Below are 15,566 nucleotides of genomic sequence, written 5' to 3'. Positions count from 1 at the left end.
TTTTTTTTTTTTTTTTTTTTTTTTTTTTCAAGAACAATGGTATTTAATTGTAAAATCTCCACTCCCTGAGGGTATGTTTTCAGGTCTGGGTGACTAATTAGACTGGGAAACGGGGGAGGGCAAGATGGCCCTGTGCCTCCCCTGCCCGCTGCCTCTGGTGGATGTGCTTCCCCTGCCCGCTGCCTCTGGTGGATGTCCTTCCCCTGTCTGCTGTGCTTCCCCGGCCCGCTGCCTCTGGTGGATGTGCTTCCTCTGCCCGCTGCCTCTGGTGGATGTGCTTCCTCTGCCCGCTGCCTCTGGTGGATGTGCTTCCCCTGCCAGCTGCCTCTGGTGGATGTCCTTCCCCTGCCTGCTGTGCGTCCCCTGCCCGCTGCCTCTGATGGATGTGCTTCCTCTGCCCGCTGCCTCTGGTGGATGTGCTTACCCTGCCTGCTGTGCGTCCCCTGCCCGCTGCCTGTGGTGGATGTGCTTCCCCTGCCCACTGCCTCTGGTGGATGTCCTTCCCCTGCCTGCTGTGCGTCGCCTGCCCGCTGCCTCTGATGGATGTGCTTCCTCTGCCCGCTGCCTCTGGTGGATGTGCTTACCCTGCCTGCTGTGCGTCCCCTGCCCGCTGCCTCTGGTGGATGTGCTTCGCCTGCCCACTGCCTCTGGTGGATGTGCTTCCCCTGCCCACTGCCTCTGGTGGATGTGCTTCCCCTGCCTGCTGCCTCTGGTGGATTTGTGGGCCACTGGCTTCAGTCCTGTTTTTCTTTCTGATGGCCCTTGTTATTTATGCATAAATATTTAACTACACATTTAAATGTCATACTGCATGGCTAGCATTAGTTATATTCTTTGATAATAGAAAAGTAAGTATTTTGCTGGAGGCCTGAGGTGGGCTGGAGTCACTCAGTGTTCTCCTACGGCAGGGCCACACTCTTTTCCCCCTCAGCAGCAGACTCTCCGGCTGGGGTCTTCTCTGTTGGGGCTTCGCTGTCCCCAGTGTCCCTGTTGAAGATCTCGTCCTCATTGAAAGACTCCTTGTCATGCAGCTTTTGTGCCATGTTTTTCACGCGTGTGGCACTGAGAGGTCTGTACGTATCCCTAAGCCAGAGCGGCCATCTTAATGAGAAAAAGCCACTTTGCGATGAGTAACTCCTGTGTGGCAGAAATCTGGAAATGCCCCTTGAGGATCCTTCTTCATCTTCCTTTGATGCCCTTCTGTGAGAATAAATCTCAATTTATTGACAGAAAATTACTGTCCACTATAAAGTCGCAGATATTGCCAAGATAAGTTTGTTGTTATAGCCATATCCTGCAGCTTCCTAAGAGAGCTCACTTGACTTCTGCTCTTTCTGTTCACTCTGGGCTTCTGTGCTCTCATTGATATAGTTCTCAGTTTTCCACTGGTCCGTATCCCATTCTGCCTTGGACACCTTTACTTCTTGCTGTTCACTGAGAAGCTTCATCAGGAGGCCTGTGCTGGAGATGAGCTTAGCATAGGCTAATTGCACACGGGTCTCAGAGCAGTCCACCTTCAAGCTCCGGATAACATGACAAATGAGGATGAGGGGCTGAATTTCAATCTGATCACCTGGGGAGGAGAGCAATGGGTAATTGAAGTTTTGGGGCTTAGGGAGCAGGTCAGTGCCCACGTTGTTGTATTCCCATTGTGTTTCATTGGTTTGTTTAACAGTTGGCTCTAAGTTGAATGCAGTCCCAGCAGAATCTGCCTCAGGAGAATTATTGTAGATTGTGTTTTCAGAGATGGTGCCTTCTGGCATTGCAGTCTTTCCCATAAAAATGTTTCCTTCAAAGGCGTTTCCTGCAGTGGTGTTTTTAACATTAGTGTTTTCTACAGAATGTTCTGAAGGAGCAAATGTTTCTGGAAAAGGACTCAAGTCTCCTAAATATGAAAAAGCCCCTTTTGAAGGGGAATTTATGAGGTTCTTCACTGCAGAGAACGGAGCCCTCTTCGCGAGCATCAGCCTGTTAAGAGAACTTTTCTTTCTGAACTTTCGACTCTTTTTGGCCTTGGGTGTTGTGTGGACCACATGGGAGCGAGTTTTATGAAAGCAGTGGTATTTTTTTCTGGAATGTATGAATGGTTTAGCAGCCTTCATATTTTTAACTCTAGCCTTTGCATTTTCTAAAAACAAAATGGTGTGGGTTAAGTCTTTCGATCTGTTTCTGACCTCTGGTAGGGCTTTTGCAGGGGTGGAGGCGGAGGGCCCGCCCATGGAGAAGGGTATCAGCAAAGAGGAGACCGCTGTCTTAGCTCTTGGGTGAACGAAGGCTTGGTGTAGACTAACTTCTCGCACTAACTTCTCAGGCCTCTGCACCACGTGAGGCTGTTCCAGCTCGCTTGGGGCTGCACTCCCAGGCCTTTTTCCTTTGGCAGTGTTTTCCACAAATGCCTGGGCACTCTGTTCCCTCCTGATGCTCTGCTTTCCCCCCTTTGAAGTGCCTTTTCTGGATGCTCCTTGGGCCCATGAGGACTCTGTTGGCTCTCTGCAGGCTTCTGCCTACACTTTGAATCTTTGCCAAGTTGTTTTCCTGTGGTTGGGCAGTTTCTCATTTTGTCTGAAAAATTTGATCCGTTTATATTTGGGACCTAAGCCAGGCGCAGTGGCGAGTGCCTGTAGTCCCAGCTACCCGGGAGGCTGAGGTGGGAGGATCGCTTGAGCCCAGGAGTTCTAGGCTGTAGTGCACTATGCCGATCGGGTGTCCACACTAAGTTCGGCATCAATATGGTGACGTCCCGGGAGCGGGGGACCACCAGGTTGCCTAAGGAGGGGTGAACCGGCCCAGATCGGAAACGGAGCAGGTCAAAACTCCCGTGCTGATCAGTAGTGGGATTGCGCCTGTGAATCACCACTGCACTCCAGCCTGGGCAACATAGTGAGATCCCGTCTCTAAAAAATAAAAAAGAATAAAATAATTTTTAAAAATTGGGACCAAAAAGGCTGGACTGTACAAGCATGGCAGTTTTTTCTTCCCTTTTAACCTCATTGATTTTTTTCTTGAATTTCTGCATCTAACACATTTTCCAGAAAATACAGCTTTCTCAATTTATTTTCATAAGTTGAGTTGTTGGATGCAGGTTGAAGAGAGGGGCTCTTTGTATTGCTTTTCAAAATACCCAGGGGCCTGTCACCATCTTGTGAATCTGAAAAATGCAGTTTAATGAACGGTAACAACATTGATTCCACATCTTCTTAGTGCACAGATAACATCACTTTCATCATTGAGGTCTAGCTGCGCACTCCCAAAGCCTGACAAGTTGGTGCTGTTGCTGTCTGAGGGCGTCTCCAGCTCAATAGTCAGCTCAGTGCGCGTGTGCTTCTTCCAGGCTTGTAACACCTTCATGAACGCTCCTTCGGGATTCCCTATAGATGCTTCTTCAAGACAATATATGGTGTTTGTCAGCCATGCACTGTTGCAATGCAGCTTGACCATCTTGCAGACAACCTCAATGCTATTTTTAAATTTTTAAATTGGCAGAGGCAGCAGTCCATATGGCCAGGTAAGATCAGTTTTTTCAATTCAAGAGTCATCAGGAGGATGTTCTTAACCGTTGTAAGTGAGACTTGTGTTGTTCCCATGTCTAGATATTTTAATGCTGGCAATTTAAACAAATATGGATCTTCAACAGTTGTTAGAGGATTGCGATTGAGAATGCTAATAAATCACCATCAGACTCCATAAAGTACTATTCCTTTGGGAAATACACAGGTCTCACTTGTGTAAAAACTGCATTCCGTGCCAGGCCTGAAATGTTCCAAAGGTCAGTTCTGTGAGTAAATTGCAACCAAGATTTATAAACTGTAAAAATGGTAGTGGTTCAAATGTGTGTCTTTCAATAGACTGTATTTTATTGCAGGATAAATCTAAATACTGGAGGGATAGCAGGCCTTCAAATGAATCCTTATGTAATTCAGTCAAATAATTTTCATTGAGAATTAGTTTCTCGGTCCAACTGTATGCTTTCCATACATTTCCATCAATATAAGAAATATAGTTTCCTTGGAAATTTCGATTCTATAGGTTTGTCAAGTGATGCTTGTTCAGTTTCCAAGTGTCCTTCCTCATATTGATCAAAGTGATTACCCGAGAAGTGTTGGTCCTCGTAGAAGCGGGAGAATCGGTCTGCCGTTTTGCCGCCGTCACCTCTCTCTGGACGACGCTCTCCGGTTCGCTCCTTCCCTCCAGCGACACCTGCCCCTCCCCGTTTCCCCACCTCCTCCCCGGCATGTGAGTATTCTTAACAGACTCTCTACAGTCGGGGAAGTAGAGAGACATTCAGTAACTTGGCCAAAGTCATGCGGCATAGAGGACTGAAGCTTAGCATGGATTCCAGAGCTTCTTCTACCCAACCGAGCTGCCTGCCTTCCCTGCGCGCCATGGGATGCTGACCGCCCACTCCCACACAGCTGTGGAGCAGGAACCTCCTGACCGTCCGGAATACCCTCGTCGCTACTGACGGGTACCATGTTCACCCCTACAAGCCATGTTCACCCCTACAAGCCCTTCTCCATCAAAATTCACATTGCAGAAAACCTTCCCTGATTCCTTGCAGTCTGTGTTAAGAACGCTAGGGCGCGCTGCGGTGGCTTCTCTGCATTAACAGTGCTGTGCTTATCGCTGTACAGGACACATGGTAGGCGCTCAGTAAATAAACAGGCAACCTCAAGTCATTTCTTCCACTCACTCATTGATTCAATGGGTGCATGGGACTATTCTTTGAGGAACCTACACCACTCTCTGCCAGGCACTGTGCCAAGAGCTTTCCATTAGCTATCTCTTGTAATCCTCCCTGTAGCCCTGTGAGGAGTTGCTTTTATTGTCCATATGTTAAAGATAAGGAGACAGGCTGGGTGCCGTGGCTCACGCCTGTAATCCCAACACATTGGGAGGCCAAGGCAGGTGAATCACCTGAGATCAGGAGTTTGAGACCAACCTGGCCACCATGGTGAAACCCATCTTTACTAAAAATACAAAAATTAACTGGGCACGGTGGCGAGCACCTATAATCCCAGCTACTCCAGAGGCTGAGGCAGGAGAATCGCTTGAATCCAGGAGGAAGAAGTTGCAGTGAGCTGAGATCATGTCATTGCTCTCCAGCCTGGGCTACAGAGTGAGAAAAAGAAACAAAGAAGCTCTTTATGCACTGACATGTATCAAAGTTTAAGATACATTGTTTAAAAAGTGCAGCTCAGCTGGGGCGGTGGCTCACACTTGTAATCCCCGTACTTTGGGAGGCTGAGGAGGGTGGATCACCTGAGGTCAGGAGTTCGAGACCAACTTGGCCAACATGGTGAAACCCCATCTCTACTAAAAATACAAAAATTATCTGGGCATGGTGGCAGGCGCCTGTAATCTCAGCTACGCAGGAGGTATGAGAATCACTTGAACTCAGGAGGCGAAGGTTGTGGTAAGCCTAGATTGCACCACTGTACTCCAGCCTCGCTGACAAGAGTGAGGCTACGTCTCAAAAAAAAAAAAAAAAATGCAGCTCAACAATGTGGAATGTTTGCCACCATCACTAGTTAAAAAGAAGGTGGGGTGGGGGATACATGTACATATGTATCCTTGCATGTGCATAGAATGTCTCTGGAAAGATAGGCCAGGGATGTGTGAGGATGGTTGTCACTGAGGAGGAGAACTAAAGGAGACTAGTTTTGAGCTGTTATATTTATTTACTTTGTATCTTTTTTTAAAAGAACTAAAGCATATTTGAAGCCCTTTGTCCAACCTCACTTTCTTCCCTCTCTCTCCTGTTGTAACCACTATTTCTGAATTTGGTGTTTATTTTCCTCTTGAATGTTTTTAAACATAGTACACATTACTACATATGTAATACATGTTACAACATATGGATGTATCCATAGTATATCACATCATTGTAAATATTGTACTTTTCATTCTACAATGTGCTTTTTCATTCAAGGTTGTTTAAAATATTCACCCATGTTGGGCCAGGCACAGTTGCTCATGCCTGTAATCCCAGCACTTTGGGAGGCTGAGGCAAGTGGATCACCTGAGGTCAAGAGTTCAAGACTAGCCTCACCAACATGATGAAACCCCATCTCTGCTAAAAAATACAAACATTAACTGGGTGTGGTAGCATATGCCTGTAATCCTAGCTACTCAGGAGGCTGAGTCAGGAGAATAACTTGAACCTGGGAGGCAGAGGTTGCAGTGAGCCAAGATTGTGCCACTGCACTTCAGCCTGGGCCACAGAGCAAGACTTTGTCAAAAAAAGAAAAAAAAAAAAAAAAAAAAGAAAAAAAAAAAGAAGAAAGGAAAGAAAGAAAGAAAATATATATATATATATATTTACCCATGTTGATACATGTAGCTCTTATCCATCTATTTAAACCACTGTGTAGTATTCCATTGCTTTAATATACTCCAGCTGATCGTTGATCATTCCTCTGTTGATGGACAGTTAGGTGAGTTCCTAGTTTTCCAGTCAGTGCATCAGTTCACATTCTTAGGTAGTCCCCTAAAGTTCCTCTAGACCAGTGAGCATCAAACAGTTTTGCCACATACACTTAGCAGTAAAAATATTTTCAACATGTGCCCCTAATGCACTAATATGTAGCTGTTTATGAATTATTTATATGAACTGCTATATCAAATTAGTATGTCCATCATAAAACATACAAAAAGAGAACTACAAAAAGGAGAGAACTGTTAAATGAAGTAGGCTGGGCATGGTGGCTCACACCTGTAATCCCAGCATTTTGGGAGGCCAAGGTGGGTGGATCACTGAGGTCTGAAGTTCAAAACCAGCCTGGCCAACATAGTGAAATCCGGTCTCTACTAAAAATACAAAAATTAGCCAAGCAAGGTGGTGGGCATCTGTAATCTCAGCTACTCAGGAGGCTGAAGGAGAATTGCTTGAACCCGAGAGGCAGAGGTTGCTGTGAGCCAAGATCAAGCCACTGCACTCCAGGCCTGGGCAACAGAGCAAGACTCTGTCTTAAAAAAAAAAAAAAAAAAGAAGTAGTAGATAATATAAATATTTATTATTTGTGGTATACAAAAAATCCTTAATAAAAATACTGTAGCTGAAGGTTTTTCATTACTACCTCCACTTATTTATTTTTTTTATTTTTAATTGTGGTAAAATATAAAATTTGACATCTTATTTTTTATTTTTGTTTTTTTTTTGGTAGACAGGATTTCACCATGTTGACCAGGCTGATCTCAAAGTCCTGGCCTCAAGCAATCCATCCACCTAAAGTGCTGGGATTACAGGCATGAGCCACCGTTGCCCAGCCCTCCCCCACTTTTTTTTTAAATTCTTGTCATTGATTTCTAACTTCATTATATTGTGCTTATAGGATATGTTCTGGATGGTGTTGATTTGATGGCACTGGTTGACATTTTGATGGCCTAGCATAAGTCAATTTTTATAATGTTCAATGTGTGGTTGAAATAATATCTAATTGTTGGCTATAAGATTTTATATATGTATGTTAGATAAATTTTGTTATATTGTTTAATCTCCAATATGTTACTAATCTTGTTATATTTTTGTTCCGTCTATCAGTTTTGGGGAAAAGGATGTTAAAATGTCCCGTTGGATTTTTAGATATTTTAGTCTTCCCTGGAATTTCTGTCAATTTCTGGGTTTTTTGAGGTTGTGTTATTAGATTAATGTAAGTACTAGGTTATTATAATTCCTGGTGAATTGTTTCTTTCATCATCAAGGAATGACATCTGAATCCCTAACACTGGCATACTTTGTTTTATTGTGCTTTGCGTCATTGCACTTCCCAGAGATTGTGTGTTTTTTTGCAAACTGAAGGTTTGTGGCAACCCTAAGTCAAGCAGCCTATTGGTGCCACTTTTCCAACTGCATATGCTCACTTTGTGTGTCTGTGTCATGTTTTGGCAATTCTCACAGTACTTCAAGCATTTTTGTTATTATTGTAACTGTTATGGTGATCCATGATCTTTGATGTTACTATCTGAATTGTTTTGGGGTGCCACAAACCACACCCAGATAAGATGGCGAATTTAATAAATGTTTTGACTGTTCCACTGACTAAATGTTCTCCTGTCTCTCTCCCTCTCCTTGGTGTTTTGTTTTGTTTTGTTTTGAGCTGGGATCTCTGAGGTTTATTGAGGCAGAATCTACTCCTGGTAGAGATGCTGCAAACATTGTTGAAATAACAACAAAAGATTTAGGATATCACATAAACTTAGTTGAGAAAGCAGTGCCAGTGCTTGAGAGAACTGACTCCAATTTTGAAAGAAGTTCTACTGTTAGTAAAATGCCATCAAACAGTATCCTATGCTACAGACAGAAGAAGAGTGAAAGAAACAGCCAATCAAACCAGGCGCAGTGCCTCACACCTGTAACCCCAGCACTTTGGGAGGCCAAGGCGGGTGGATCGCCTGAGGTCAGGAGTTCGAGACCAGCCTGGCTAACACAGTGAAACCCTGTCTCTACTAAAAATACAAAAATTAGCTGGGCGTGGTGGTGATGGCGCCTGTAATCCCAGCTACTCAGGAGGCCGAGGCAGGTGAATCGCTTGAACCGGGGAGGTGGAAGTTGCAATGAGCCAAGATTGCAACATTGCACTCTAGACTGGGCGACAAGAACAAAACTATGTCTCAAAAAAATAAAATCACTATAGCCACCCCAACCTTCAGCACCCACCACCCTAATCAGTCAATCAACAGCCATCAACACCAAGGCAAGACCCTCCAGCAGCAAAAAGATTGTGACTCACTGAAGGCTCAGATGATCATGAGCAGTTTTTAACAATAAAGCATTTTTAAAGTTTATTTCTTTTCACAGCCCTCTTGCAGGATTAATACAATTTTGTGGGTGTTTTGTTTTTATTTTTGTTTTGACAGACAGAATCTTGCTCTGTTGCCCAGGCTGAATGAAGTGCAGTGGCACATTCACAGCACTTAATTAAAAATAAAATATTGGCCAGGTCTGGTGGCTCACGCTTGTAATCCCAGCACTTTGGGAGACTGAGGTGGGGAGATCACAAGGTCAGGAGTTCAGGGCCAGCCTGGCCAACACAGTGAAACCCCATCTCTACTAAAAATACAAAAATTAGTTGGGTGTTGTGGCGGGTGCCTGTAATTCCAGCTACTTGGGAGGCTGGGACAGGAGAATCACTTGAACCCAGGAGGCAGAGGTTGCAGTGAGCCAGGATTGTGCCACTGCACTCCATCCTGGGTGACAGGGCAAAACTCCATCTTAAAAAAATAAAGTATTTTAAGTTAAGATGTATACATTGGTTTTTTAGACATAATGCTATTGCCTACTTATTAGACTAAATTACAGTTTAAACATAACTTACATAGACTAGGAAACCAAAAAGAATTGTGTGACTCATAAACTTTTGTGATTCATTTTGTTATGATGGTCTCAATATCTCTGAGGTATGCCTGTAACTCTTTTTTTTCTTTTTTTTTTTTTTTTAAGATGGAGTTTCGCTCTGTTGCCCAGGCTGGAGTGTAGTGGCACAGTCTTGGCTCACCTCATCCTCCACCTCCCAGGTTCAAACGATTCTCCTGCCTCATCCTCTTGAGTAGCTGGGATTATAGGCATGCGCCACCATGCCCAGCTAATTTTGTATTTTTAGTAGAGACGGGGTTTCATCATATTGGTCAGGCTACTCTCAAATTCATGACCTCAGATGATCCACCTGCCTCAGTGTTCCAAAGTGCTGGGATTACAGGCATGAGCCTTTTTTTTTTTTTTTTTTTTTTGACAGAGTCTCACTCTGTTGCCTAGGCTGGAGTGCAGTGCTGAGATCTCAGCTCACTGCAACCTTCACCTCCCAGGTTCAGGCGACTCTCCTGTCTTAGCCTCCAGAGTAACTGGGATTACAGACATGCACCACCACACCTGGCTAATATTTGTATTTTAGTAGGAATGAGGTTTCTCCATGTTAGCCAGGCTGATCTCAAACTCCTGACCTCAGGTGAGCCACCCGCCGCGGCCTCCCAAAATGCTGGGATTACAGCTGTGAGTCACTGCCACGCCCAGCCTCTTTGTCTTTTAAAGTCTTGTGTGCCAGATGCAGTGGCTCACCCCTGTAATCCCAGCATTTTGGGAGGCCGAGGCAGGTGGCTCACCTGAGGTCAGGAGTTCCAGACCAGCCTGGCCAACATGGTGAAACCTCATCTCTACTAAAAATACAAAAATTAGCTGGGCGTGGTGGTGCCCACATGTAGTCCTAGCTACTTGGGAGGCTGAGGCAGGAAAATCACTTGAACCCGGGAGGTGGAAGTCGCAGTGAGCTGAGATCATGCCATTGCACTCCAGCCTGGCAACAGAGCAAGACTCCGTCTCAATAATAATAATAATAATAAAGTCTGTTGTGTCAGATTTTAATGTTACTATATTAGTTTTCTTTCTTCATTTTGCCAGCTAAATTAAGAAGCAGTAGACAGCAATGTTAAAAACATGGAATCTGAAGTCAGGCTGCTTGGGTTCAAATCCCAGTCTAACACTTTCTGGTTGTGTGATCTCAGGCAACTTATAATCTCAGCTATCTCTTCTATAAAATGGGGATAGTTACTGTCTACTTCATAGGGTTGTTACAAAGATTAAACTATTTTTAAAGTGCACTGAACATCTAATAAGCACTCCATGTGTATTTGTGAAATAAATATATCTGCATTCCTTTTCAGTCAACTTTTCTGTGTCATTATTTTATAGGTATTTCTTAGGTAAACATATAGCTGGACTTCTTTTTTATTCAATTTGAGGCTCTCAGTCTAACATGAAGGTTAAATGTGATGTTTTTAATTTAAAGTTTATTATTTTTAGGCAACTTCTCACTCTGTCTCCCAGGCTGGAGTGGCTGGGATTACAAGCACACACCACCACACCTGGTTAGTTTTTGCATTTGTATAGAGAAAGGGTTTCACCACCTTGCCTGGGTTGGTCTTGAACTCCTGGGCTCAAGCAGTCTGCCTGTCTCGCCTCCCAAATTGCTGGGATTACAGGCATGAGCTATCACACCTGGCCTAAATTTAAATTTTAGATTTTGGGGTACATGTGCAAGTTTCTTACAAGGGTACATATATTGTGTGATGCTGCAGTTTGGGGTGGGTGTGTGTGTGTGTGTGTGTATGTGTGTGTCAGAGTCTCCCTCTGTGGCCCAGGTCGAACAGCAGTGGGGCAATCACAGCTCACTGCAGCCTCGACCTCCTGGGCTCAAGCTACCCTCTCACCTCAGCTTTTCCAATAGCTGGGACCACAGGTGCACACCTAATGCTCGGCTAATTTTTTATTTTATTTCTTGTAGAGAAGGGTTCTCCCTACGTTGCCCAGGCTGGTCTCAAACCCCTGGGCTCAAGTGATCCTCTTGCCTTGGTCTCCCAAGTGCTGGGATTACAGGCATCAGCCACCACACCTGGCCTGGGCTTCTAGTGATCCCATCACCCAGACAGTGAACATAATACCCACTTTCCCCTCCTTTTGGAGTCCCCAGTGTCTATTGTTCTCATCTTTATGTCCATGTGTATCCAGGGTTTACCTCCCACTTAAATGTGAGATCATGCAATATTTGGTTTTCTGTTTCTGTGCTAATTTGCTTAGGAGAATGGCCTCCAGCTGCACTCAAATTGCTGCAAAAGACATGATTTCATTATTTTTTATGGCTGCATAGTATCCCATGGTGTATATGTACCACATTTACTTGATCCAATCCACCATTCATGGGCACCTAGTTTGTTTCCATGTCTTTGCTACTGTGAATAGTGCTGTCATAAACATAGCACAGGTATCTTTCTGGTAGAATGGTTTATTTTCCTTTGAGTATATACCAAGTAATGGGATTCCTGAGTCACGTGATGGTTCTATTTTTAGTTCTTTGAGAAATCTCCACACTGCTTTTCACAGGGGCTGAACTAATTTGCATTCTCACCAACAGTATCTAAGCATTACCCTTTCTCCACAACCTGGCCAACATCTATAATCTTTTGGCTTTTTAATAATAGCCATTCTGACTGGTATGAGATGGTATCTCACTGTGGTTTTCATTTACGTTTCTCTGATGGTCAATGCTGTTAGGCAGTTTTTCATGTTTGCTGGCCACTTGTATGTCTTCTTTCAAGAAATGTCTGCTCATTTTCTTTGCCTACTTTTTTCTTTTTCTTTTCTTTTTTTTTTTTGAGACAAGGTCTTCTTGCACTGTTGCTCGGGCTGGAGTGCAGTGGCATGATCTTGGTTCACTGCAGACTTGACCTTCCAGCCCAAGTGATCCTCCTACCTCAGCCTCCTAAGTAGCCAGGGCCACAGGCATATGCCACCATGCCTAGCTAATTTTTTAAAATTTTTGTATAGATGGGGCCTCCCTATTTTGCCCAGGCTGATCTTGAACTCCTGAGCTCAAGTAAGCCTCCCACCTTGGCCTCCCAAAGTGCTAGGATTACAGGCGTGAGCTATTGCAGCCGGCCTTTGCCCACTTTTTAATTGTTTTGTTGTTGTTGTCATTTATTTATTTAAGTTCCTTATGGATTCTGGATATTAGTCCTTTGTCAGATGCATAGTTTGCAAATATTTTCTCCCATTCTGTAGGTTGTTTACTCCACCGATAGTTTCTTTTGCTGCGCAGAAGCTCTTTAATTAGGTCCCAGTCGTCAATTTTTGGTTTTTTTTTGTAATTGCTTTTGAGGACTTAAGCTGATATCCAGAGAGTATTTCTTAGGTTTTATTCCAGAATTTTTTCTTTGATGTCTTACATTTAAGTCTTTAATCCATCTTGAGTTAATTTTGTATCTTGTGAGAGGGGTCCAGTTTCATTCTTCTGTATGTAGTTAACCAGTTTTCCCAGTATCATTTATTGAACAGGGAGTCCTTTCCCCGTTACTTGTAGGTGTATAGCTTTATTTTGGGGTTCTCTATTCTGTTCCATTGATCTATGTGTCTATTTCTGTGCCACTACCATGTTGTTTTGGTTACTGTAGCCTTGTTTAGTTTGAAGTCAGGGTAATGCGATGCCTCTGGCTTTGTTCTTTTTGCTTAGGATTGCTTTGGCTATTCAAACTCTTTTTCGTTGTTGTTGTTCTGTATGAATTTTAGTATAGCTTTTTTCTGATTCTGTGTAAAATGACATTGGTAATTTGATAGGAATAGCACTGAATCTGTAGATTGCTTTGCACAGTATGGACATTTTAATGATATTGATTCTTCCAATTCATGATCATGGAATGTTTTTCTATTTGTTTGTGTTTTTTATTATTTCTTTCAGCAGCAGTGTTTTATAGTTCCTGTAGATACCTTTTACCTCCTTCGTTAGATGATGTATTCCTGGGTATTGTTTGGTGTGTGTGGCTTTTTTTTTTTTTTTTTTTTGAGACAGAGTGTCACTTTGTCACCCAGGCTGGAATGCAGTGGTGTGATCTCGACTCACTGCAACCTTCGCCTCCTGGGTTCAAGTGATCCTCGTGCCTCAGCCACCTGAGTAGCTGGGATTACAGGAATGCACAACCATGCCAGGATAATTTTTGTATGTTTAGTGGAGACAGGGTTTCACCATGTTGTCCAGGCTGGTCTCGAACTCCTGGCCTCAAGTGATCCACCCGCCTTGGCCTCCCAAAGTGCTGGGATTACAGGCGTGAGCCACCGCCTGGCCTTGTGTGTGTGGCTGTTGTACATGGGACCACATTCTTGATTTGGCTCTCAGCTTGAACATTATTGGTGCATAGAAATGCTACTGATTTTTGTGTGTTGATTTTTTTTAATCCTAAAATTTTATTAAAGTCATTTATTGGTCTAGGAGCCTTTTGGTGGAGTCCTCAGGGTTTTCTAGGTATAGAATCATATCATCAGTAAAGAGAGATATTCGACTTTCTCTTTACTTTTCTTGCTGATTGATCTGGCTAGGACTCCCTAAATACATTTATATTTTACAGTATTTTCATTTTTTAGGGTTTCATATGTTGCACAGTGTGACTACACCATAATTTATTTAATCTACTATTATTAATATTTTGGTTGCTTTTGATCTTTTGGTATTGCTGTGGCAGATACCTTTATTATACAAATTCTGTCACACATGTGAGTATGTCTATAGAATAACTCCTAGAAGTGGGACTGCCATGTGGAAAGATGTGTACATTTGTAATTTTGCTCGCTAGTGCCAAATCGCCTCAGATAGGAATCTGGTACAACCCCCATGTAAGGCAGTTTGGCACTATCTAGTAAAATTGATCTTCGTCCGTCTGTTAAGTGGAAAATGGTTTGTATGTTTGTTTTTGAGATAGAGTCTTGTTCAGTCACCCAGGTGTCCCCCAGACAGGAACGCAATGGCACAATCCCGTTTCACTGCAACCTCCACCTCCCAGCTTCAAGTGATTCTCCTGCCTCAGCCTCCCAAGTAGCTGGGATTACAGGCAGGTGCCACCAAACCCAGCTAATTTTTTCTTTTTTGTGTTTTTAGTAGAGATGGGGTTTCACCATGTTGGCCAGGCTGGTCTTGAACTTCTGACCTCAAGTGATCCTCCTGCTTCAGCCTCCCAAAGTGCTGGGATCACAGGCGTTAGCCACCATGCCTGGCCCAAAATTTAGTGACTTTAAACAACACTAATCATTTATTCTCTCTTGTTTTTGTGGGTCTGGAACTGGGGAGCAGTTTGTCTAGGCTTTTCCGGCATGGATTATCTTGTGAGTTGCAGTCATCTGAAGGCTTGACTAGGGTTGAAAGATGGGCTTGCAGGATGCCACAATCCCTTGAGTGGAAATTGGTGCAGGCTGCTAGTCAGAAAGTTCAGTTCCTCTTCATGTGAGCCTCTCCACAAGCATATTTGAGTGTCCTCACGTAATGACTGCTGGCTTCCCCAAGAACAGGTGATCCAAAAAACAGCCTCAGAAGTCACACATTATCATTTCCTCAATATTCTATTGGTTACATGGCCCTATTTAATGTGAGTGTGACTACCAGGAGGCAAGGATCATTGCAGGCCGTCTTGGAGACTGGCTATTACAATGTGGGTATTTTCACCTGTCTGTGTGTGTGTGTGTGTGTGTGTGTGTGTGTGTATGTATGTATGTGTTTTTATTTTAGAGATGGGGTTTTGCTGTTTGTCACAGGCTGGCCTCAAACTCCTGGGCTCAAGTAATCCTCCCACCTCACTCCCTCAAGCAGCTGACTACAGATTTGTGCTTCTACACCCAGACTAAATTTACATTTATAGGGATGGGCACAGTGGCTCATGCCTGTAATCCCAGCATTTCAGGAGGCCAAGCTGAGAAGATCGCTTGAGCCCAGGAGTTCAAGACAGCCTGGGCTACATAGTGAGACCCCCATCTCTATACAATTTTTCTACAAAATTAGCTGGAAGTGGTGGCACACATATGTAGTACTAGTTACTCCTCCCAGGTTGGGAGGACAGAAGATCTCTTGAGCCCCAGGTCAAAGCTGCAGTGAACTGTGATTGTGTCACTGCACTCCAGCCTGGGCCACAGACAGAGTCAGACTCTGTCTCAAAAACAAAACACCAGGCTGGGTGCGGTGGTTCACGCCTGTAATCCCAGCACTTTGGGAGGCTGAGGCAGGCAGATCACCTGAGATCAGCAGTTCAAGACCAGCCTGACC

General features: G+C 43.9%; 2 pseudogenes; both read right to left on the bottom strand.

Moving 5' to 3' along the window:
* Positions 1-28: 28 nt before the first annotated feature.
* LOC116543972 lies at positions 29-2,550 on the bottom strand (annotated as a pseudogene).
* Positions 2,551-2,908: 358 nt separating this feature from the next.
* On the bottom strand, positions 2,909-3,822 carry LOC116543957 (annotated as a pseudogene).
* Positions 3,823-15,566: the final 11,744 nt, after the last annotated feature.

This window comes from Sapajus apella, unplaced genomic scaffold (assembly GCF_009761245.1).
Source record: "Sapajus apella isolate SASKATOON/1434 unplaced genomic scaffold, GSC_monkey_1.0 scaffold201, whole genome shotgun sequence".
Classification (NCBI taxonomy): Eukaryota; Metazoa; Chordata; class Mammalia; order Primates; family Cebidae; genus Sapajus; species Sapajus apella.
Note: the sequence above shows the minus strand (reverse complement) of the source record. Positions and strands in the feature narration are given on the sequence as shown.